The 26,660-nt window shown below is 44.5% G+C and overlaps 1 protein-coding gene across 2 annotated transcripts in view; it reads right to left on the bottom strand.

Moving 5' to 3' along the window:
* ndst1b (N-deacetylase/N-sulfotransferase (heparan glucosaminyl) 1b) overlaps positions 1 to 26,660 on the bottom strand; it is a 43,105-nt gene that overhangs the window by 14,040 nt on the left and 2,405 nt on the right. Inside the window, exon 1 of one of the 2 annotated variants that reach the window (XM_069720017.1) lies at positions 10,007 to 10,104. The exons of the other annotated variant lie outside the window; for it this stretch is intronic. The gene's annotated coding sequence lies outside the window, so the exon portion shown is untranslated. Of the gene's footprint in view, positions 1 to 10,006; positions 10,105 to 26,660 lie in introns of those variants that run through there. 2 annotated transcript variants of the gene reach the window in all.

Raw genomic sequence — 26,660 nt, 5'->3', positions numbered from 1 at the left:
AGTCACAAAAACATCATTTCTCCATTTAGAGTCCTGGTGGAGAAATGAGACCGAGCATCATTACCTTTGCATGGAAATGCTCTGCGCGCGCACACATACACACACACACATATATACATACACACACACACACACACACACACACACACACACACACACACACACACACACACACACACACACACACACACACACACACACACACACACACACACACACACACACACACACACACCTTTATAAAACCCCAGACACCACATTACAGTCACATCCCTCTCAAACCAAAGACATTAAACAGTGACCACCAAACCCATCAAGACTCAAAATGGACATAAAATAGATGTAGTAATGCCATCAAGGGGTTTATTAGTAAGAGTGCAGTATAAACCAAGGTTTAATTAAAGGTGAGTAACGTTAAAAATACAATAGGGGCCATGCTACGCTCAGCACACTGAATTCTGATTTCGTACAGCCCGCTAGAAATAATAGAAGGATCTGACATTTAAATCCTAACTGAATCCCATAAAGATAATCCATTGATCAGTTATAATTCATGCACACACAGCACGACATGGAGAAAAATCAAGCCCATACAGTGTCCCTTTGATGTAATCAAGGTCAGCTTTCTGGCAAGTGTCTCTGCCCCCTCCATCCTTCCAGCTAAGCTTAAGAGGATGCCTTAAATCTCCCTACGAGCACGGTGGAAGAAATCACACTTCTCTTTCTCTGAGTCGTGTCCAACTTTCCTCTTCATAGGGAAGCAGAGTCTAATGTAAAGAGAGGCCGTGAAAAAACAGTGGGCGTTCAGAGAATGTATCACAGCGGAGCAGACAAAAACCAACAGCCCTGGCCGTTTGGAGATCCCCCGGGTACCTTGTTTGTTCGCTTCTGAGGGAGCCGGGGTTCGTGCCATGGCATATCAGAGCATGATTAGCCACAGGAAGTGACTCCTGCTAGAAACAGTCAAGCAGAAGACAAAACTGGGGTGACAACTTTTAACATGACACAGACGCCTAATCGTTTTATCAGGCCTCTCGGGTAAAGGACTTGCGCCGCCACTTTTAGAAAGAATCTGATGTAGCTGCAAAAAAATGAGGCTGGGAGGATAACTCAATAGTATTCATCAGCTTTCAGCAAAATCTTATTGTGATGATATGGCATTATGTTATTATTTTACAAATTTGTGCAGTGGAAATTAAGAGTTTGGTTGATAAAACTGCCAGAGCTTTGTCAGCCGGGATGATAAAATAAATAAATAAATAACTAAAAATTAAAATTAAAAAAATTAAAATTAAAATAAATGCATTAGTATGTTTGTCATTAATGGTCAGACAATGGACTGTAATTTTTCCACGTTTCTGGATGGGGGTACTGTTATTGTTTACTCGCGTGATCAGCTGATCAGCCCCTACTGCTGCTGCCCGGAGCGAGGCCTGAGATCCCCGTTGAACTTCGGAGAAGACAGCGGGGTTGCAGAGCTGGAGCTAAGCTGAAGGCGGAAAGGAGGAAATATAAACCAGCGGTACCGGCGATCTTAATGGGGAACGTGAGGTCGTTGGCCAACAAGATGGACGAGCTCGGCGCGCTGGTAAAGACCCAGTGGGAATACCGGGAGTGCAGCATCATGTGTTTCACCGAGACATGGCTGCACTCACATTTCCCGGATCACAGTGCGGCCATACCCGGCTTCAGGACTGTTCGGGCGGACAGAGACGTTGTTCCGAGCGGCAAGAAGAAAGGTGGAGGGATTGCAGTCTATGTGAACGAGAGGTGGTGCAATCCCGACCACGTGTGTGTGAAGGAACGTTTCTGTAGCCCGGACATTGAACTGCTCGCCGTGGGGATGCGCCCGTATTATTTGCCGAGGGAGTTCACGTCCGCCATTGTTATCGCTGTGTACGTTCCTCCATCAGCTGCAGAGGCAGCAGTGGACACCGTCCACTCCACTGTGGCTAAACTGCAGACTAAGCATTTTTGGCAGTTACTGGAGACTTTAACCAGTCTGGATAAAGTACTGCCAACTTTGCACCAGTATGTTAACTGCCCCACAAGGAACAATAAAACTCTGGACTTACTGTATGCTAATGCCATGGATGCATACAGTGCTACTGCCCTTCCCCCCCTTGGTAGATCAGACCACAACCTGGTCCTGCTGACTCCCAAGTATGTTCCCCTGGTGCAGAGGCAGCCTGTGACCACCAGGACTGTGAGGAGGTGGACACAGGAGGCTAAAGAAGCCCTGCAGGACTGCTTTGAGTCCACGGACTGGAATGTGCTGTTTGGATCACATGGGGAGGACATCAACAGCATGACGGACTGTATCACAGAATACATTAAATTCTGTGAACGCACCACCGTACCATCCCGGACTGTAAAATGCTTCCCCAACAACAAGCCGTGGATCACCAGTGACCTGAAGGTGCTTCTTAATAAGAAGAAAGCAGCCTTCAGGTCTGGGGACAGGGAGGAGCTCAGGAGAGTGCAGCGCCACCTGAAGGAGAAGCTCAGGGAGTGCAAGGACTCCTACAGGAGGAAGCTGGAGGCCAAACTCCAGCAGAACAACGTGAGGGAGGTGTGGACCGGTATGAAGGAGATTACTGGGTTCAAGGGGAGAGAGAGACAACCAGGGGGCTCCCTGGAGAGGTCAAATTAACTAAACTGTTTCTTCAACAGGTTTAGTTCACCACCCTCATCTGTTTCCTCCACACCTCACACCTCCCAAACACCTCTGCTGCCTTCCCCCGTCCCGGTGCTGTGGAAGACGTCCTGCCTGGTTCCTGTCCCCAAGAAGACGACTCCATCTGGCCTCAACGACTACCGACCGGTTGCCCTCACATCTCATGTGATGAAGGTGCTGGAGAGGCTGGTCTTGGCCCACCTCAGGCCGCTGGTGAAATCTTCTCTGGACCCTCTGCAATTTGCGTACCAGCCTCGTGTGGGAGTGGACGACGCCATCATCTACCTGCTGCAACGAGCTCAGTCTCACCTGGATGGAACCGGTGAATCTGTGAGAATCACTTTCTTTGATTTTTCCAGTGCATTCAACACCATCCAACCACTGCTGCTGAGTGAGAAGCTGCGGGTGGTGGGGGTGGATGCGCCCACCGTCTCCTGGATCAATGACTACCTGACAGGCAGACCACAGTTTGTCCGTCTGGGCAGTGCGCTGTCTGATACGGTGGTCAGTGGTATTGGAGTGCCTCAGGGAACTGTTCTGTCTCCCTTCTTGTTCACCTTATACACAACTGACTTCCAGTACAACTCAGAGTCCTGCCATCTGCAGAAGTTCTCTGATGACTCTGCAGTGGTCGGATGTATAAGGGACGGACGGGAGGAGGAGTACAGGGCAGTAGTGGAGGACTTTGTGGAATGGGCGGAAAGGAATCACCTGCTCCTGAACGTGGCCAAGACCAGAGAGATGGTGGTCGACTTCAGGAGGAAGGCGAGGGCTCCACAACCGCTGAGAGTTCTGGGAGAGGAGGTGGACATGGTGGAGGAGTACAAATACCTGGGTGTGTCCATCGACATCAGACTGAACTGGAAGACCAACATCAACGCTGTCTACAAGAAGGTGATGAGTCGACTCTTTTTCTTGAGGAAACTTCGATCCTTCAATGTGTGCAGCAAGATGTTGGAGATGTTCTACCAGTCTGTTGTGGCCAGTGCATTGTACTTCGCTGTGGTCTGCTGGGGGAGCAGCATTGGAGCCGGTGACACCAACAGACTTAACAAACTGGTTAAGAAGGCCGGCTCCATCATCGGCTACAAACTGGATAGTCTGGAAAAGGTGGTGGAGAGGAGGACGCTGAACAAACTATTGTCCATATTGGATAATCCTGTCCACCCTCTCCACCACCTGCTGCAGGGACAGCGGTGCACTTTCTCTAAAAGATTCCTCCAGCTCCTTGTGATCTCCTTCCTCCTTGGACAGATACAGGAGATCATTCCTGCCCACTGCAATAAGACTGTACAATAACTCACCTCTGGCAAAATCCATCACAGTACAATAACACTGTTGACTGTGTTTCTTGGTTTGTTTGTATATAATATACATAGATATATACTGTACTGTATGTATATATATATATATATATATATATATGTTGACTGTGTTCTTGGTTTGTTTGTATATAATATATATAGATATATAATGTACTGTATAAACTGTGCATTTTATATTTATATTTTTTTACTGCTATTTACTGCTATTTTATTGCTTTTCTATTATTCTATTCTATTATTTTATTCTGTTATTTCTATTATTATCTTATTGCTTCTGTATGCTGCTGTAGCGAAAAAATTTCCCCTCGGGGATTAATAAAGTAAATACCTACCTACCTATTAGGGCAGCAGCAGTAGTAATCTGACAATTAATATTTCTGTAATAATTTAAAATGGTATTAAAATTAATTAAAATTATAGTACTAATAGTAGAATTTAGCCCTAAAATGTTCATAATGACTAAAGATGATGTATTGCCATGTATTGTTTTCTCAAACAGTCAGAAGCACAAATAAGTTAAATTTTAAACAGCATGAAACAGAGAAAAGCAACAAATTAATGCTAACATTGATCGGACACACACTTTGGTATTTTGGTTGAAAATGGACTTATTTGAAAATTGATTAACAGTAGATATACAGAACATAAATACAATTACAATGCATATATTAATATGAACATTTAGATTTATTGCAATTTGTGCAATTTTACTAATATCACATTCATGATTTCAGCAATAGTGCCCTGCCCTGTTGTTTAAGGGTCTATGTTAAAGCCATTTCATGTTAATGAATAATCATACTGAACACATGCTATCTTTGGCCAGCGTCTGCAGGGAGACAATAAGCTCTGCTGCGTCTCTAATGATACTGCTCACATGGGGTTGGGAGCAGGGTTGTTTTTTTTTAGTGACACAACACAAACAGAGCCGAGGCACAGAAAACCTAGTATTTTGCCCCATTCACAGTAGGGATGACCGCCTCCGAACGTTGACCTTCAGACTGCGATACAGAGGGCTGCAGCAACTGAAGGAAGGAAGGGTGAGGGCATGAGAGGCAGAGTGAGAGAGCAGCTGACACACAAAAAAAAAAAGGGAAACCTCAAGGCTTTGAGTGCGAGGTAGCCAGATCAGGCTGGCTAAATAGAGAGTACAATACATTAGACTGGGATGGAGATGAGGATACGGCACTGGCTGAGCAGAGTAATGGCTAATGGATCTCAAATGTCTGCACGCCCATCCCACCTAATGTGTCTCCTACTTTGTGTGCTACATATACCTTAGAAGAAGCCAAAAGTACAACCTCAAACATCTCTGTTCTCCTTTCTCCATAATAATACATGCAAAAATGCAGAAGAGGAAGAAAAGAGGACATGAATATTTCATGTTTTGCAGAAGCTGATGAGAGGTATAGCCGGAAGACATATTGGTAAGGTGAAGAGCAGCCAAAAGGTTCGTCAACACCAGAGAGTTTCAGTCTGCCAACAAGAGTCATTGTCTTAACTCATGCATGGAGGAGAGTCAGACGGAGACCAATGCGTAACTCATCGCCAACGTTTTCATTTTCAATAATGGAAAGAGTTCAGACTAAATATGAGCTCTGTAATTGAACATGTGGATTAGAAGTCTCCTTAAATTGGAGACGGCCCAATAGGAGGAGAAAAAAAAGAACAGAGAGGAACGTGAAGAAGTGGAGACAAAAATAAAAGAAAGGACAAGTTGATCCACTACCAAAAGATTGGTGGAAGACATTAGCAAGGCGTTCACCCCAAACAGGCGAGCATCAATCTAAAAGCTTTGAAAAGCTCAATTAAAACATTTCACCTCATTATTTTAAAGCAGCTGAAAGATGGAGAGAGAATGAAGTGGAGGCATAAACAATAGCAGGTGACTGCCAAGAGGACAGACTAATGCTTTTCCTCAGGGTGGGTGGCCAGTCAAACCTGCTCGCTCTACATCACGGGAAGCAGGCCAGAACCATACTGCTAGATTAATGAGAGACGAAGAGGAACAGGGGGGGATGAAGGCTGGTCCTCAGCTGTAACAACTCTCTGGGTAAACAGCGCGATGGTTGGCCATATGTAGCCTTGCACGTCCTGCTCCCTCTTTTCCCTCCCACCCTGACACTGCTGTTGCACTTCTTTTAAAGTGTGAATGAGACTAAGAGTCCCAGGGATTTGTGAGGAGAGTCAGTACATTAACACCATCAACCAGAGTCAGACTACCCGGTGGAGATCCCTTGGACAAATAAAGTTTTAAAGGAGAGCTGGACCCGCACGGTGCCTCAGGGCCCAACAGTGCCCCCATCTCCCCCTGCGCCTCCTATCCCCGATCAGTCCCCTTGCTGCTGACTGACAGAAACAAACGATGACCCTCTGTGTTCAACCGCCACAGGCCTTGGCAACCGTAGGTTCTCCATGGAAACGCTACGTTGTGTTTCGAGGCATGGAGGCTGTGCTGGAGGAAATCGAGTGAGGGCAGTAATCCATAAAACACTCATCAAAAGGCTACTGCTGTTGTCACTTTTCTGTCTTTGTCTGTGTATTGATGTGGACGGACCGAAGAGGCTCGACCACGGTGGGGACAGACCTGAGAGAGCCATCAGAAGAGTTCAAACACTCAGGCTTTATACAAACACACAAACAAGGTTAGTGTGACTGTATGAAATGTTTTTGCGGGGTGTGGGTCAAGGTTAAATGGGTAATAACAATGCCAATGTAATCCCTAATCTGTAATCCTGTTAATCTCAACACTGCAAACAGTACCAAATGTGCTTATGTCAGCTCTGTTACTGTGTGAGATGCCTTGAAGGGATTAAGAAATGAGACACAATAGAGTGACTAGAGAGGGATTTTAACAGTATATTAAGAGAGAGGGTAAAATGGTATCTATCTTCACTCAGCTTTGTTTTGAGATGGTGCATGTTGCTCATTTGGATGACTGTACTTCAATGTAGAGGTGACAAACTCAGTTTGTGGTGCTGACTATCCACAGTTTCAACATCCCTGAGTGGCAATGCTCCACCACAAGTAGGGAGAAGCAAAGCTACAGCAAATTTCTTCATTTGCATTCAGCCTCCTACCCTTTCTTGCGAGAGATTAAACTTCAAAAAGCAAGAATTTTCATATTTCTTTTGAAGCACATCTAAAGCAACAAACAAGCACACAAGACGGGCAAGAACTCGCCTTCTTAAAGAGGTTACATTTAAAAGCCACAGTCACATCCCCCCCCCTTAAGACAGCTTTGGCATTCATCAATATAGAATCAATCAATCTGAAATTTGAATTCCATTTTATGCATCCATTGTGGCTGCTGCGATTAACGGCTTAGGCCGTGAAATAGCGTGGAACGAGGCGCCGTATCCTCACTCCAGCTTCCGCCTCCCACCCTTCAGCCAATCTGAATGCACAAGCAGGCAGTTTCATTTTAGCTGCAAACATTTACACCGACACTTTCCTCTCCCTCTGTCTCATCAATTCATTTCATGCCACTGCGTGAAGGACAGAGGACTCGGGAGGGAAATGTAGTTTTGCCTTCTAATTCTCCAGAAAGTGACTTTCAGACAATTTCCCCTACCAAACCATGTGGCTGAATTATCACATCATTTCTCACCACCTTGATTTACTGTCCCCAAGACTGAGGCAATTTCACAGAGGAAAAATGCCTTTTCTCAGTTCACTCGTGCCCCTTCAATTACTTCTCAAGGCCCTACTTGAAGACCTCGATCCCAGTGCTGTCGTAATTGAAATGATTGCAATGTTATTCTTTGACATAGTAATAGGGCAAAGACAGAGACAGACTCATCTTCAAATACAGACAAGGGAGTGCAATCTTTTTCCTGAGAGCAATTATGAGCAGAATGGGAAGACAGCAAAAGTGTGTTCTGCGACAATTAGAGAGAATTGGGGGGGGGGGGGATCCCTGTAACACTATTGTACTGTAATTCCAGCTGCAGATAGAGCAATATCCCCACCCTCAGACTGCCATTAGAGAGATCATGTCAGATCCCATCAACACTGATATCATCCTCCTGGAAGATAACCTGAGCAGGCACAGGCATTATGGTATGATTACACATTCATATTATGTGGGGACGATTAGAACCAAGATGAATAAAAACACGGAGGGCAGAGAATAAAATATACATGGCACTCTCTGCTCATTTTCATCTTCGTCTCCCAAACCTGTCGTCTTTTTTTAAGATCTCAAGCAAGAGCTATAGGAACCGAGGAATCTGAGAGCATCAGGAAGTGTAAAATGGATTACCTCACAGTGGGAAGAGCAGTAGATGAGCAGTGAGAGCCATGGGGAAACTGTGGCTGCATGGAGATGGAGTGGGGAAAGGTCATTAGGGAACGGACTAACCGAGATATGAAATGGAGACTTTCCTCAAAAGGTATTACTCCCCTGGGCGTTGGGGGAAGAGTGATGTGCCTGGAACCAACACCTTCGTCAACAGCCCTGATCATCTCCATGTAACACGTGAAAAACACCACACACACATACTGTATATACATGCACAAACCTCTCCATCCTGCTGTTAACCACCAGCAGCTTGCAACCACAGTATATCTATTTATAGACACTCTGTGCTCCATTTACAGGCATGGGGACACTGCATCTGTACAATAAAAAAAAATCTTCAAAAGCCAAAACTCCATTAAGAAGGACAGCCGAACCAACATTGTTCCAAATAACAACTGATCCGAACAGGCAAGGGTTTCATGTCTGAATTATTTGATTGCACGGTGGACAAATCAACCAGATAATGATCACATAACGAGAGAACCGACTGATTAATCCGAAGAGAAGGCAATAATTGACCTCACTTTGGAGACTGTGCATGATTTCCATCTTTGAGTGACATTGCAGACACAGGAGGGGCGATCCTACGGTGTGTGTGCCACCGAAATGCATAATCATCTCCTTCATTCCTCTCTTTTGATGGTCTGACATCATGCATATGGATGTCCTGCAGGGCTGAAATTATGCCAGTGACATGTTTATGTGTGGAAATTATAGGTGGAACTTCAAGCAATGAATAACCCCCACACGTCTCCTACAAAAAAAAAAAAAAGAAAACACACACATGGTCTAATGGAGAAAAAGGGCAGCTCATGGACTTGCGAGTGTAGAAATAGGCTTGTAGTGCCTCGGACAGCCAACGCGAGGCGGGGGGGCAGAGGGAGGAAGGGGTTGGTCGTTTATCATTTTTGTCAGTCCTGGTAGGAAAAGGGGGTGGTTCAGGGGGGTGGGGGGGGGCTTTCATATAAATTGAGTGTAGGTGCAATCAATGTGGCGTTGTTGTTGAAAGCAGGGAGGGGCGAGGGAGCCAGATCAATGTTGGTGGGAGTGACTGTTTGTTCCCATTGTTTATCTACTGTCATCTCAGGACACCGCTGAAGGACAGGGGAGCATGGCGGGCAACACAATGTCTCCATTGGGACTAAGGACTCGTAATGGGTCTCTCCTCACACAGACAATACGCATCACTCAGAGGTGAAAGTCATACTGCTTGTAGATAAGGCACATCTGTGTGCGAGTGTGTGAATGCGAGAGCGAGCGTGGGAGTTGGGGGACTCGGAGCTGAGGGGGCAAGTAGAGATAACAGCACTTGTGAGTGTGGTTTCATGCTGCAGGGTCTGCCGATCAAATCAAATGCCTATTCAGCTGCTACAACCGATGCAGGGCTGCGCAGAAAGTCTGTCTGAAGCACAACAGTTTTATTAAGGTTTTCACACCTGCAGCAGAACGGTAATAACGGATCTGCTGACCTGACATGAACCAGAGATGCTATCAAACGGCAACATTGCTCATGATGACTGCAGACGAATAGAAGAAAACGATCAAGCTAATAATAAAACCCCTGGGCATGCTGTAACACGGGCTGTGGCACACACATAAACAGTATAACCGTCTAATCTACTCAATCAATCTGGGAGAGACTGAGGGAAAGCAGCCAAGCTGACGGTGTATCCCGGGCTGCAAACGGGATAAGTACAATACCTGCTCGAAAAATGATGATGAGCTCGATTCAAGAGGCCGCCCAGTGAATTTCAGGTATTATGATTCCCAGGGGAGCCCTTCCTCTCCTCTCCTCTCCTGCTTTCTCCCCTGCTTTTACACCTCCCTCTTCCATCTTCCCTTCTTTCATGTCCAGATAAGAAACGGCCCACACTGATCTGTCTGTGATTCGCGCAGCAGAAATGCGTTCCCATGGGAATACCACGGTGCGGAAGAATAGCTGACACAAGAGATGAGATTCTGTAGTGCTGCCCATATTTTTGCCTGCGAGATCAAACAGATAGGATTTTTCCTCCAGCATGAAAACACACTCCTAATCATCAGCTTGCTTTCAAAGCACAATCAAGAACAGCAGATAATGGATGGAAGCGCAAATTTGTCTACAGTATGTTTTTACATAAACAAACAGTAAACACTTGACACATGCCCCCCTCTTGGTAACAACAGGCACTTAATGTGTAAAAACTCCAACTGCAGAGAAATAGCCTGCCTCATGATTGGCTTATTGCAATAACAATAATTACACTCCCAGTTGTGGGCCCAGTCATGAATCCTATTACAAATCCTGCATGTTTTTTGAAACTGAGCCTCAGCTCCAGCTTTTCTCCTCTCCCTCTCATACTTTCTGCCACAGTCGCAGTTTTTGAAACGCAACCAAATTCAGGCTCTGCTATGTTCCCGTTTTCCGACGTGGCAGCGTTAACCCCCACGATTGTCTTTGCTGCTTTCTCAAGATTTAGGGAAAATAAGAGATTCATCTAAAATATCATAATAATCAATTGTGTTTAGATGACACCTGACGAGTACAGCCAGTTTTCTATAGTTCAATATATTCAATGGTGAGGAGCGAGTACTATGTGAAAACTTGCATCTGACTGACATGACAACCAACATTTTCCTGTAGAAAACCTAATTCTGAAAATAAAGAGACACACTAAACAAAAGCAATTACAAAGAAAACTTTATAATTATTCCTTGTTGTAAGGTAAGGTCATTCATTAAAAAGGAATGTATTCAGCACAGCTCTGTGTCTGTCTAGAGAAGGCCATCTTCAAAAGCTGAGTCTCTTCATCGAAGGACATGAGCGTGAAGCCCACCAACAGGCCTGTAGCCGCTACGGAGAATCTATCAGGTTTCATGGCTGAGAGATGGGAGACAATGTACATTCAACAGCTGTTGCCTGGGTGATTCAACAGTTACTTTTATGGTAGACTGGCAGAGAGAAACTCACGGCTAAAAACACTCGTAACAGCTAGTGTTTGCCAGAAGGCATGTGGGAGAATCTGGAACAAAGCTGAGGCAGGTTTTAGATGAGACCAAAAAGGAAGTTTTTTTGGAACATCCATGCTAAATGTTAAAACTAAACACGGTGGTGTCATCATAACTCATCGTTCTGCCGGGAAGTCAGGTCGCTGCAATATCATGATTGGAGATGCTTCCTCGCAGCAGGACCAGGTAGAGGGTGAAATGTAATATAATAAATACCTGAAATAACAAAGACTGGAAGTTTGGGCTTTAGAAAGACATCAATCCTAAACATGAGCCAAAAGATACACAGGAATGGCTTTAACACAACAATGTTAATGTCCTCAAGTGGCGGCCAAGTCAGCCTCCAGACCTCAGGCCAATCCAGAATTAGTTACAGGACTTTAAACTTGCAGTTCATGAAACTTGGCAGTGTCTGTACCAATTTGTAGTAAGTCTCTACATGAGCAGATACAAACTTATCCCCACATCAGCCTGTTATTGCTGCCACACTAAATCTACTCCTGACAACTACTGTTAATACTTGGGCATAATTCAGTTTAATTTGTGGAGATCTGCTTTTACTTTAACGCAGGATCAGTGTAAAAAAAAAAAAGAAAAAAAAAAGGCTATTGTGTAGTAAAACAATCAAACATAAGAAGTTAAGAGGGTTAATACTTGTTTAGGCATCGTATCTGCCAGGTTTCCTATCCCCTCTCCCAGACCCAAAATAAACACAGCCTTGCCACGGCTCGCCATTATCCCTTTCATAGCTTGAGTCTTAACTTTGCCACTGGTAGAGACTCTATTTCAGTGCTCTACCTGCGCCCAGCCAAGCTGCTTTCACTTCCTCTGTTCTCGTCCCGGACCAGAGGGTGAGGCATGTGTGGGTGTCACAGAGCTGACAGGTCTATCTGGGCTCTGTCTACTGTGCTGGCTATTCCCATTTCCCTCTTCACTGCCGCCTCTACAGCTGCTGTGCATCCGACTGTGACAACACACACACGCGCGCGCGCACACGCACACATTTTGGTTTGCAGGAGGAGGTAGCTGGAGCCTGTGCACAGGGTCAAGCCTTCACAGGGCAAGAAGATGCATGGTGTATGTCCTGGAACACACCACTCTCGAATCAAAACATTTCATTATTGTTTTGTAAGAAAAGGGAGCAGGCCAAAGGAGTGCAGCAAAGAGGAGTATGTGTATTTATGTGGGAAGAGAGCTATGCTTTTCACTGTCCGTTCAAGGAAAGCCTGTCAGCATTATGGATTAAATGTCACTGTGTAGCATCGTATACACAAGCACACACACTGCCTGACAGTTTAATGGTGTGTATATGTATATGTGTGCTTGTGTGCGTTTATGCGGATCGGCAGCGGGTTATGGGTCCTGCTCCCCAATCGGAAAAGCAGACTGTCTCGTAGTGCGTTAGCCATGTAAAATCTCAAATCTGCCTGCTACCAGCCATCCATAACAGACCAGCAGCTGCCAAAGTCAATGCAGTTCAGGCACATGCCGTCACCATAAACCCTATGTAACACATTTCTCATTTGATACGCCTCTCAGCCATTTGCTCTCCTGCTCACACAAACAGCAGTTTCACGCACACACAACCATTTGCACATCCACACAGACTTTTTTTTTCTTTTCTCCTTCTTCCCTCTGGCTGTAACAGGTGTGGTGACGGGAGTGAGGGTAAGACGGAGTAAGCCGATCCAGTCAGGAGGAGCCACTAGTTCTCCCACTCCTGCCAAAACACCCCAACTCCCCCTCCTATCCTTCACCTCCTGAAGGGAAACTTCCAATCAGTCGGCCAGATCAATACACCCTCGCCTAAGGATATGAGGCTCTAAAGCTAACTAGAGGCACTTATAGAGAGGGGAATGTCTATTGATTACAAAGGGTTAACGAGGCCTTGTGTGCTAGCTACACTTTTTTTTTTAAGACTGGAAATGCATGACTCAGTCAGTTAATTGATTCAAAATGGTAACTTGACTAGAGTTGAGAGTTTATTACGACTACTGTAAGGTCCGTGGCTTTGTGTTTTAACATTTAACAGCGTACACAAAGGTGAAATGAGGCTGAATGAAATAATTATAATAGCTCCTCTGTCAGCACATAGCACGTTGCCACAATGAATCAGTGCAAGATGAACTAGATCACCAGAAAAAAAGCAAACTGGTAAATCTTTTATCTGCACTGCAAGTAAAAATACGATAAGGTTCAGGATGCCACGACATCTTTGCTCCAATATTAATTATTCAGCATTGCCTTTTCTAACCCTTTAATTATACATCAATGTTAGAATAACAAAGGCTAAGGACGCTCACTGTGTTCCTGCTTACAAAGGCCATGACAATGAAACCGGATGGGGGAACTTTAGCCTTTAGGTAAGTGGCTGGAGGAAGACGGAAGAAAACCGACCTTCAGGCTGCTTTCCCTGCTGCTGTCGAGCTGTCATTTATGATGTGTCCTCCTCACCCACTGTGTGATCAGAGATCAAAGGGTTAACTGAAACTCTGGCCTATAGCCCTGTGCTTACATTATTCAACAGCTTGTTACAACAGCCTGTTCCCTGATCTCACACACAGGGAGACGGAGCTGGAAACTCCAGGGAGGGGAACACTGGGGACGAATAGCCAGATTAAGAAAAAGGGAATGACAGAGAGAGACCGCGAGGCTGGAGAGAAGAACGACAGAATAGAATGAGGGGTGCACCTGAGAAATGAGAAAAAAGGTGAGCTGTGCTGTGTGTGCTGGGTGGGGTGGGGTTGGGGGAGGGGGACTTACTGGGATGAAAAGAGGTATGAAAAGGGAAGGATGAGAAACTGGTGAAAGACAGTGAGTGAGCACAGGTGGGTGAAATAGGCAGAGGAGGGTTGTCCGTCTAATGTGCCTGTTACCGGAGAAGAACCTCTGAATATGGATGTCAAACCTTTGACCGCATACTGAATTTGTAAGCCAAGTTCCACATTTTGTCTGACGTGTACAGATGTTTTAAACAATATCTAAAATGCTGCAATTCCAGTGTTTTCACAACCGAGTGGCAGAAAATGTCACAGTCCATTTACGTACGTATGCTGAAACATAATGGTGATGGAAGGCTTTACTGGGGAAAAAAAAAAAGTTCAAATTCATCCCTTTATTTCACTTCCCAATTTGAATAATGGACACCTGAAAATTGTCTGGTGTTGTGTTCAAACAGATAACAACATCCAGTGGCTTTACACTCTCCTGAAATAGTACTCTCAGACATACACACTCACACGCGCAAAACAACAAAGCAAAACAACATCCATCAGATGAGCACTGAACTGACAGCGACCATGTTTTGGGAGCGCCCTGTTTATAGTCCCAGACTTGTGCTGCTGCTCAGTGAGCGGGCTCCTTTGTTCATTAATTGATTGGCCTCCCCTGCTGGGCCTCAGTAACTAGGTTACACAGATCCATGAAAAGAGGAGGATAGCCCCCCCCCCCACGGTGAAAGGCAGTGTACAGATAGACGACTCCGGGGCAGGAATCCGAGTGTTAATATAACTAATGGAGTGAGGACGACAGTAACTTTATTGAGATCACCCTCATCTAATTAGAGCAAGCAGCTGATGAGAGCAAAGAGAGACGGGAAGGAACGCTGGAATCCTTTATGCAAAGGTGATGTCACTGTTATATCAAGGGAAAGGGTGAGGCTGCAGGGAGGTGAAGTGATGGCTGCTAGAGCGAAAAGGGAGAGACGGCGTGATGTTTACTATCCAGCTGTCACAGACATCTCTCTCTCTCTCTCTCTGTCATACTGACAGGAACCTCTAACATCCCATCACTTTGCTCGCTCTCGCCTCTTGTCCCTACAAAAAGGAAGAGAGGCTTTTCTAATTGAAGGAAGGAGCGTGCAGAGGTGGTGATGAGAACTTCATTCTGATCTGAATCTGATCTGATCTGATTCCCAGGTCACCGAGACATTTTCTCTGGCTGAAGCAGCAGGCCTTTAGTGCCGTGCTATTGGATGAAACAGAGTAACCTCAGACCTGAGACAAGAGACAGAGCTCAGCAGCCAGAGACACTATGTACTGGCACTGCTGTAATGTCAGGACTGGAGAGGCAACCGTTTTACTCATTACCCACGCTTTTTGCCATTTGTTTCTCCATACTCAGGTTAGAAATGAAGAATTGGAGAAACATCTCCCTTTAAAGTTTGTAAAATATCAGAGGAACAAAAACAGAAAATGATGAGATGCCAAGAATTGGTAGATTACACTCCTAAAATTAACTGTTTATTATATAAACCGAGTTGTTGCACAGCTGTTTATATACAGTAAGAATTTGATTATTGTGACTGCTTAAAGCTCTTTATTGGCTGATTACATCACGTGTGTGTGTGTGTGTGTGTGCCAAAAATTATTTTGTCAATTAGTTTTTTGGTCAAAATACAACAAAGTCCAGAGCTTGAGGCGCTTGAAGAAAAAAAAAAAAAAAAAAAAAAACTGGCACTCTGCCGTCAGCAGTGCAAACAGGCTGACCTCAGACAAGCCACCAGAGCCATCAAAACCATAACCACTAACCAAAATCTTTGAAGATGTCACACAAGAGGGTAGAGATGGATCTGTTTTTGGGAAGCCCATGTTTTGTTTTGTTTTTTTGCAGGCGAATAAAAAGATACAAGAAATTCAAGAGGTTATAATTGGATATTTATTTACATATAAACGATGCAAATGAATTAATGCAGTATTTGAATAAACTGCCCTCCTACAAAAGGACTACTATAACCCTAAATTTAGATTTAAAGAGGCGTGAAAACCTCCTTGCAAACAGTAAATGTCTCGCCCAGCCCTATAACTCCTCCAATAACAGAGACAGAGACATACTGTGCCCTCCCCGTCTGCACAGGGTGCAACAGCTGATCCAACGGAGGGTCTGCATCTACTCCGCATACCTCTGAGGATACAAGTTTCCACCATACAGTTTATCCCTCAGGTGACAGGACTGAGCTCCCTGCACTAACGGAGATCAACACAGGCAGATGGGGCGGTGGGGAGCGTGGCAAACAGTGCCAATTTCAGCCTGATGAATATGGGACCTGAGTGTGCTGATGGCGGTCAATATGGCGGATGATGGGTGTGGATGTCATCGGCAATAGGTTGGAATCCAAAATAAAATCAAACAAGGCCTGAGGCCGTCTTTGAAATAAAGGACAATCAGAGTATGACTTGGCAGAAAATTCCGCTGGCATAGTGCTTCTCAACCCAAGTGGGGTGTAACAGCACGCAACATAATATTAATATATTATTTGATCCCCCCGCCCCCGAGCGGTGGAGTCATAATGCATTACGAGCTCCAGTGAGACTCAAGACCCCGAGCAGCAGAGCAGTTGACCACCTCTCACAAAAGATGACTTCCCGGTCACATGAGGATAGTCAAGCGGAGATGAGGTTAATATTACTGTCACTGGTAGCCAGAGGGAGGGAAAAAGAAGAAGAAGAGGAGAAGAAAACGAAAGCAAAATCCAAAGCATTTTACTTGTATTCCTGCAAACTCCAAATTACGTGCTCTGCAAATTGCAAAGAAAAAGCAGTCCACCTCCTCCAGACAGCTCCTCTAATGGTGTTGTCTTTAAAACCTTTATCACTAATTCATTACTTGTGATTTTCCAGCAGCAAGGGTTGAAGCTTTGTCTTCTGTCTAATTGAGAGCTCGAGGCTTCAGGCCGTAATCAGTCAAACCTACTAACAGCTTTCCTTGAGGGAGGCTGCAGTCAAAAACAGAATTATTGTAGCAGTAGGCCATTTTCCGTGTGTGCAACTTTAAATTGCATTAATTTCAGACTCTCCAGAATGGTGATTTACTGAGAGGGTGAAATGTCAGGCTGTAATGAATGTTGAGGTTTCCCCGTTTTGTCCTTTGTCAGGATGTGAATGCTGTCATTGACGGCATGACATTCAAAGAATATGCCACATATTCAAGACAGGAATTTGCAGGAACTTTCACTACCCGTCTAATCAATAAAAAACTTTCAAAGGGGAGAAAAGCCATTTTCTTTTATGCAATACTTCTTGTTGCTAGATCCCCTCCTCCCCCACCACCACCACCACCACCACCATCTCTCCCCTCGCACATGGAAGCATACACACAAGTCTAATTAGCCGTGTCGCATCCCGTGATGACTCCGCCATTTCCTTGCACTTGGAAGATTAACCACCACAACACTTATATCAGCCTCCCCATCAACAGAATTAGGTGAAGAGTGAAACGTGAGACATGCTGTCACATCTCCCCGGCTTCATTAGGGCGCACAAAAGACAACTTGACGACAGACAGACCACCGCATCTGCAGGTTGGGGAGGTGCTCGAAGCAGGTGTACTTAGCAACTCCGTCGCCATGGTATGTGGTTTAGAACTTGCCCTAGATCATACAATACGGCCGGGTTTACTGTTGCTGGTGGAGGTTATAAAAGGAGCTAAAGGCCATTTCACGTTAAAGATAGCACCTGTAGTTTTCACTTGGCTTGACGTTTAACAACTAGTGCCATAGGCTTTAAAAGGTTTTTGAGTTTTGAGGTGAATGTGAAATGCAAAGTCAATCACTCTGTGTCTTCCAGAGTTGTCATGAGAGCACAAGACTGAAGAGAGTCAGGGAGGATCCTGCTGAGGACAATCCATTGTTTAAGATTGTTTCCAGATGCTCTGTAGTTTAGACCGTTGCATTTTCTGGCCATAATTTGTCATTCTTTCAGTCAATCTTGAGGTTGAAGATTGGCTGTATTAGTTCTCGTCAGCCAAGCCACCACCCAAAGCATGAGTGCATTGTGAGCAAGTGAACTTCTGGGACCTTTGAGTGCATTTGTCTTTCTTCAGTTACAAGAAATCTTTCAATAACTACTGGAAATTATTTTATACAGAGAAGTCGACCATGCTTTGAAACAAAAACTAAGAAGAACCCATTCCCCCTGCAGTCCACATGCTTTTTAATAAACAGCTATTTTATGCCAAGAAACAATTTCTGGAAGAACACTGTGTATTTGTCATTTCATGGCAGGTTAATCGTCAGAATTACATGAAGCTTAGAAACAAAAGTGGAAAAATCCAAAAGGAAGATCAGCTGTAAAATATTTCACCATAACCAACATGCCATATTAAAAAAATATAACCACCTGCACTAATGATACCATTAATTAAAGGGCCCATTTATCATTGAAAAGTAAACTAAATAGCAGCCCTATCGTGAAAACTAAAAAAACTCAACTGGAACTGAATATGAATCATTAACTAACAAGACACACAAACTACAGTAGGCAGCAACTCGGTGTGACCTATTAATAACTGCTGACAGCATTTCATTTACACAAGTGTGGATTACAGGCAATGCATTACATAATGCAGGAACAACAACCATTCACTGATTAAATGTATTTTTCAAAACGTGTACGAGTTTCTGTTTCTTTGGTACATTTGACAGAAGGGTGAACATTTTTGGGACAGAACAAAAAAGGTTGCGCTCCAGTGTGACAGACGAGTGCAGCACCCAGACGGTGTGCAAGTTATCTTGTACCTTAGCTTAAAAAAAGGAAAATATTTGGCCACATTTTGGATTTAACGATTTAATAATTAGACAAAGGGAAAGTATGTATTGAGAACGTTGAATCCAATCACCAATCTACTCCCGCTGACCAACACACACTGCAGCACTACAAAACAAAGATCTAGATCCTTGCAGCGTTTTTGGATAAGAGGCTGTTTTCCACTGTTGGAGTATTAACATTAAAAACAACATCATGGAGCAATCTTTTATGTTTCCATTTTCTCCTGCTTTACACATGCCAACATCTGTTTTGACCAACACAGAAGCTAACCAGCAGAAATGCTAAACTTTCATTTCAGAATTTCAAAACTCTAAGATAGTTATAGTAGTTACCCTAACTGACAGAATATTTTAGGAAATAAATTTAAATGAAAAAGCTACATACTTAAAACACATTTCTTTGGTTTTATTTGATTGACAATGTCCCACATCATTTGCTGCTCAGTGGACAAAGGAGATGAGTCAATGGTTTGGCACACAATGAACTGGAATAAAAGCCAACATAATAGTCTCCTTTTCATTTTATTATAATCAGGGTTTGTTTGGAATTGAGAAACGACTCTGAATTAGATTGAAGTCATGAGACTGCCAAAGATTCCCGTCCTTATACGACAGCTATGATTTCCTATTTTGTATTTTGTAACATTGTATTTTGAAAAAATGTGATTAAGTAAAAGTAAGTTTGCAGCAGGCAGCCATAGTATTTGTCTTTTTAACCGCAATACAGAGAAATGTTTTTTTTTTTCATTGAGATGTTAAAAACATTGTGTTCACTTATAATGGAGGCTACTATATACTTTCCAAAAAAGCTGAATCTTTAAGAAATTGGCAAAATGTTTCTTGAAACACCAAATGCTTACATCTTAATATAAACGGTGAGTTCTCCAAAGTCAATTCAGATGCTCTATCTACGGTCAGAATCAGTGCCGTATCATCTATACTGCTTTACGGCAAAGTGACGAGCAGGTGCTGCAGTGACAACATTAGGTCTTGCCATGTAATAGGTGAACAAAAATATCTGGATCAGCCTTCAAACGTTGTTGTTGTTGCTGAATCCTCGCACAATGTTTTCATTTAGACCTTCAGACCACCTGAAGGCTCCCCAACAGGGAAAACTCTTTTTCACTGCACGAAGCGCAGCCGCGGACAGGAAGGCAGAGATATCCTTATGATCGGATATGCTGTCAACTGACATTAGAGCGCGCAGCAGATATTTACAGCTTTCTGGAAACATCTGTAGACTCATAGAGGACTGTCAGGCAGGCAGGGTAAACAACATGCTTACTAGCAACTCACACCCCCATGCTATCCAGGTCTGTCAATCACAGGAATGAAGCTAGTGGCTACGACTCAGATGTGGATGAAAGAAGGCTCTGCAATGGATGGTACACGTGTAGCAAGCAGCAAAACCACGAGGCACAAAAAAAAAAAAAACAAAACCAAAAAAACGAGGCAATTTATTGGTAAAGACAAAGAAGAGAGCTTAAGACTCAAAGAAATAACAAAAACAAAACAAATGGGCAGCTAATTGAGCTGTTTAGCTCAAACAACCGCTTTAGTGATAGCTTGAGCAGCAAGTTCAAAAATATCTAACAGAAGAAGAAAGAGATGAGAAATCTGCCACTAAACAGAACAGAACAGAGCGGAGCAGAAAACATGCAAAGGAGGAAAACAAGAGAGCCAGAACAGAGGGAAACCGAACAAAAGACAACAGAACACAGTCGGAACACAGTGGAGCCGAGCACAACACACCAGAACAGGCTGTAATTGTGTTGTGCGGGACTGACCCCAGCGCATCCCAGCAGGCATTGCATGATGAATGGGCCTGGCGATGACTACATCCCACATCACCCCTCCTCTTCCTCACATGCTCTTTTCTCTCCCTCTCTTCTCTGTCGCCACTATTAGCCCTCCTTCTGTCCCTCCCTTCTCTCCCCTCCTTTCCCCAAAACCACACTCTATTCAGCTGCTGCCATCCCACAAGATTAATTTGCATTCAGTGCACTTAGTCCTCGTATTGTGCTCTGACACAATGACATATTACAGTGTGCACAGCACACCTATTAAACATATAGTGTAGCTTGAGGGACAATGGTTTTTTTTTTTTTTTTTTTTGGTTTTTTTGCAAGATGGTTATGATAAAGTACAAATGTGTAGAGCAAGAAGCACGAGGGTACAGCTTGATTGGTTACGAACACAGAGAGGCTCGGACACACGAGTCACAGTGCAATCATTGCAGGAACAGTTAGATAACCTCGATTAATGATTCACTAGACCTAAACTAATAAACTGGGTCAGATTGTGGTAGCAGTGGGGCAGCGAGACCTTCAGGTTAGGCTGTGTGAGAAGGAACGGCAGCAGTGAAAGAGAGCTTGAAAAAGAAAATTAAAGAGGAAAAAAAAAAAAAGCAATACAGGTGTTGGTGTTACTTCACTGTAGACCCTGAGGAAAGAGACAGTAATGTATGGGAAATAGGCTTTTTCCTCCAGCTCTCTTTGCTCCCGTTCTCTTTCTACTGTTCCATCGTGCCATGTCCAAGGGGAGCAAAAAAAAAAAAGGGAGACCAAATTTAATTTGCTACACTGTCTCTAGCCATCACCCACTGCGCCTGGGGGCAAAATAAATGGATTCTGGAACTTAAAAAGATGAGTGAAATAAAGAAATGAAACGGGGCACTCAGGAGAAGGCGTCAGAGACAATAGCACAGAGGGTGGCAGAGAGAAATGAGAGCAGAGTTTGAGGGGGGTGGAGGGGCGGGCAAGAAGCTGGGCGGGTGCTATGTAGGCCAGATATTAACTGTATGGTTATCATAAACCGGCTCTGAGGCATGGCCATCTGGAGAGGCCACAAGGTTACTCAGACAATCACATCAGGCTGGTGATAGTAGCCACTGCTGACGATACGACATGCAAACGTGGAGGTGGCTGAAGGGTTAACAACCCATTACCTCACCCTGTTGCACTCCCAGAGGAGACACAATATGGGGTATGGTGGCGGTGCATGTGTGCATTTTCTTCAAACCCCAAAGTGCACCTTTGGGCTATTACTCAACAAAGGGGAGCTCAATGGAGTGACATCAGCAAAGACACGAAGCCTGTGTGCAGGAGGCAAGTGGGAGACAAGGGCGTGGACGATGGAGACTGGGGAGGATGTGGACTACTGTGGAGTCACATTACTTCCCTCCAGCTCTTCCCTACCTGTCACAGAAGCACTTTGAGGACTCAACGGGAAAGCCAGAGCCTTGACAACTTCAAATGGCTGCATTGCTGGGGTAGATCAGAGGCAATGGAGAAATAAAGGAAAGAAAAATAGAAGAAAGGAATCTAAAAAGCACCAGGCTTGTTCAATGTATAGCCACAACACCATGTTGTTGTGGGATGTCATGAATTTCATTATCCAATTCTCGACTGAAGTTCATCCACTCCTCAGTCCCAGAGTTGAAGAAAAGAAGGGAGGGCCTCCACCCCGGCCTATTGAGAGCCAATGAGCTCTGGTCGAGCTGCAGCAGAGAGTTGGGGGCCATTACCAAGAGAAAACAAACACAGACCTTTGGCCAGGCACACACAGCCAGGCCTAGACACCTGCGTCCCATTCACCAAACATATCCGGCCACTTAACACTTCACAGAGGGGGTAGGCTGGTGTTTGTGTTTGCAGGCTTGCACACCCCACTAAAGTTCCTTTAGTTTAGCCTCTATACCCAAACAGCCACCATGCCTCCCGGTAAGCACCAAATGCTTGCTGCTGTAGCACGTTGCGCTGAGAGCAGCCAGCCGCAACACCACCTGACCGTCACAACTGACCCCACTCGAAACTGCACTCTCTGAATAAAACTGGCCAAAACCTGGCAAAACAAAGCTCATTCATTCTGCTGTCATTTGCAGCCTCCAGCCGCCCTTCTGTCTAGGTGCCCCAGCTGTGTCTGTACTGACCTCCGGGTTGCCAACACCTGTCCTGCACAGACAGGGAACAGGCACACACTCACACACCAACATACACACCTCCCTACCACCCAGGATGGATGAGAGACAGCCGGCTGAGCAGACACGGCACTGCCTCGGATCAGTGGAGGGGTACACTAGGAGCTGCCAGAAGTTAAGCCTTGGGTCGGCACCATTACAATTCTTTCCACCTCAGCTACTCAAAATGGAGAAATGGTCTCTCATCAGCTGTGGACACTTTGTTTTGTTTTGAAGTGGGGATGACCCCTAACACTGGCGATACACTCAGAGTTTCCACCCAAAGATTAGGGCAGATAGCAGGGCTGAGCTGTTTAGATGTATTAATGGCCGTTTGCACGCCACAATGCTTTGTTTGCAGTGAAGTCAAATGCACTCACAGATGGGAGCCGACTGGACACCAGATGACTTGCTGTGATGTGGTGGCATGGTCTGCTTTGGGGCGAAGAGACGGGGGAGAGAGGCAAAGAGAGGAGAGCAGGCGCACTGGGCACCAGATGCCCTACTGAAGTTTAACGGAGTCATGCTGTCCTGGCGGAGCGCCGTGACGCTCTGGCCTGGTCCACTCTCAAGCATCAGGACGGTGAACAGACAAAGGTGTCACAGACCTGCCCGTTTTTATGCTGTACTGTTTTGCAAGCTAATAACAGCCTCTATCATCACAGGCTAACAAAGGAAAACTGAAACCTCGACGTGCCCTTGTGTAGGTGTTCTCTCCTCGCTTTCTTCACAGTATCACTGCTCATCATGACTGCGCTGTAAACATAAAGTCTCGCTGGTAAACACAGAACATGGGTTTCTTGGCAGCATCGGGTCAAAGCTGCGATCTTGTTTAAGCTTTAGAGGGAACCAAACACAAGCAAATATCACAGCAACTGCAAAAAAGGACACTGATAATATACTCTTGCCTAAAATAAATAAAACTGAGGCAATTTAATACAACAGCTCTGCAATGACTCCCACGTTCTAGAAGGTCCTAACATTCAGTTTTTTGTCTAAATTATTTCAGATATTCCACTTTATGGTCATTTTAGAGGCTGCATTTTGTGGTGCTGTTGAATACTGAAAGGTGTTTCTAATATTCTGTCCACTTTATTTGCATCAATGAGGGCAAATTACACAATAGAAACACCTCTCTGTAGAATGCACCACAATAACCTCTAAAACCAACTATAAAGTCAGGTAAACAAATAAAAACCACGAAAATATCAGTAAATTCACGAGTGGAGGTTTGTTTCACTGAAGGGTTAATCTCAGCATGGGGTGCAGATAAACTGTCAAATGAGTGGCTAATTTGATGATACATATGATATAATAATGATTTTTACATTATGTGTGACATACGTGTAAGGAACGTTTGTTTTCAAAGGAGATATTATTGACTGAAATTTTGTTTTGAATTGTTTCTGTAAGTCTCTAAATATCTGTGTAAACATTTCAATAAGAAAGCTTGAAATTCTACTCGAACTTAAAATGAATGAGTGCAAAACCTTTAACTAGAGTGTGTTTCTCAGAGACAGACATGCAAATAACTCGCGCTTTCCTTTTATATTTAAATCTGCCAGTTGCTCTTTGCAAGAACATTGTTTACAACTTGAGGCATGCAGGAGTGAGGGCGGCACACATGTCAGGTGAAAGCATGTGTGTGTGTGTGTGGTATCTGAAGTGCAGCCACACACAGCCGAGGCCGTCCGACAACTGAATAAACACACAGACTTTACACTGGCAGAACAGCCTTCCTCACAGATTTCCTTTTTTATTTTTTAACAGTAATAGTACACAATCTTTCACTTCAATACATCTTGCTAAAAGTTTCTCAATAGGAATACTACGTATAGTGTGTCTTGATGCAGTGCTAAGGCAACACACAGACACACATCTCCAACTACGAGTCTGAAAAAGAGCCATCCAAACAGCCAAATGGAAAGAAAGAAAATCTAATCGTATCCGATGACTGATAGCACTTATGATGAGGACGGGGTTAGAATATCCTGCAGTGAAGTGGTGCGTTCCCATTACTGCATCTCTCCATCTCTGAAAATGGCTTCATTAGCAGGCGAGCACCGAGAGCTCCCTCGCCGAGTGTATGAACGCGCAGTACCCTGAGGGTCCGCCGGAATGGCTGAGGTGAAGTCCATTAACACCCGACAGCTTGTTTTTTGACCACTAAATAAAACAGGGTGTTTTTCTGCGTCTGCAGTATAAATAGCCTTTAGCTTTAGGGGCTGAGGAGCACACATTTCTGGGGTTAAAAACTCCCACTCAAAGAAGAAAACTAAACCCACAGATTGACGTGTGTTGATCCAGAACCGGGTGAAGTTGTAACTTCCCATATAAAGAGCAATGGCACACAGTTCCCAGGAAATGATGGACCTAAAACAAAAAAGCTCTTTGCCATAACTTCTCAAGCATCGTAGGTTGTAATGATTTTTCTATTCATGATAAGTCATTTAACTGCCAATGTGGGCCTAATCAGACTACAGTACTCAAGACGATTGAAGGTTTTCCTTGTACGTCATTCACTGTATCTTATCCTGGATCAGAGTGTCACCTAAATGGCTAAAATGATTTAAATGTCTGTATCTTAATGGTGGGTGCAATAAGCCAAAGAGCTATAAAAAAAAAAAAAAATTAAAAAAAACATGCCGTCTTCTTCTTGGGAATAAATCCATATCTCACATAACCTGTCCTGCTCTTCTAGCATACTTCCCGATCCCTCCGGCAACCAGAGCTGGCTACCTCTGAGCCTATGACATAGCTCTTACTTTCCCAGCACTTGCGCTCCAATCATGTGTCATCTGATGAAACGCTACACCCTAGTCACCATTATTCGTCTGGATACAGGAGCCTCTGGAATGTATCGGATTCCTGCCTCAGGGGTTTGCACCTTGGAAACACGGTCCTACCTCCACCAGCTGGCCTCTCCCACTTTTCCTCTCCCCCCCCCTGCTCTCTCTTCGTCCATCTTTTCCCTTCAGCAAAATTCCACTGGAGGCCTGCTGGATTTACACCGCCTCATTGCCCATCTGACATGTGCTCAGAGTTTTGACGTACATCTCACAATTGAGCGACAGTTTAGAATTTTGGGACCATTTTCCTGCCTCCCTTAAGTCACAGCTCCAGCTAAAGAGTAAACACCACAATGAACTTTACCCTTTGCTCAACCGCAGTTGATGCCGGGTCATACAGCCCTGGATGCCTGAAAGCAAACACCAGACCCCAAACAGGAAATTCAAATTAGAAAACAATTTTGTGCCCTGGTGCAACAATGGTATACAAGATATCTTGCCTCTCCAGAGAGCAACAGTTATGCCATGCAGTACTCAGGCCTGTAGTATTGAGTATCTCTGAGTCACTGGCCTGCGTAATTCAGTCTAAGGAATTATGACAGTGGAAAATCATTTCCCTGGGCCGGGGATAGGAGGCCATGGCTAATCGTTCAGTAATCTGATCTGCCTGCATACTGTAGCATTCAGCCGCTAGCCTAGCCAGCCAGTCACACATGTGGACACCCCCAATGCCTGCCAACTGTCTGATGGAGGCTAGCACTATTTAAAAAAAACAACTCTCCAGGTTTTCCTGAGGATTACAGATGCTATCGGATCATTTGCTAATACGCGGTTGTGCTGTGCTGTTTGAAATGTATTTACTCTGCTCCTGCTCTCCAATACCCCCCACACGACTGCACAGCCTCAGCCAGAAAATGCCACAGCCACATTCCAGGCAGAAAAAGGCACTTTAATGCAAACTCCTTTACAGGCTACAATCGTGCAGCATTTTGCATTCTGCCATATTAATCCAAATATCTTGATTTCATGAGGAAACATCTGAGGTTGTCAGTCAAACAGCAGGATGTTTAGGGTACG

Source organism: Brachyistius frenatus, unplaced genomic scaffold (genome assembly GCF_029030835.1).
Source record: "Brachyistius frenatus isolate BFR_SWC_R1_liver_20210118 unplaced genomic scaffold, ASM2903083v1 Contig_229, whole genome shotgun sequence".
Lineage (NCBI taxonomy): Eukaryota > Metazoa > Chordata > Actinopteri > Embiotocidae > Brachyistius > Brachyistius frenatus.
Note: the sequence above shows the minus strand (reverse complement) of the source record. Positions and strands in the feature narration are given on the sequence as shown.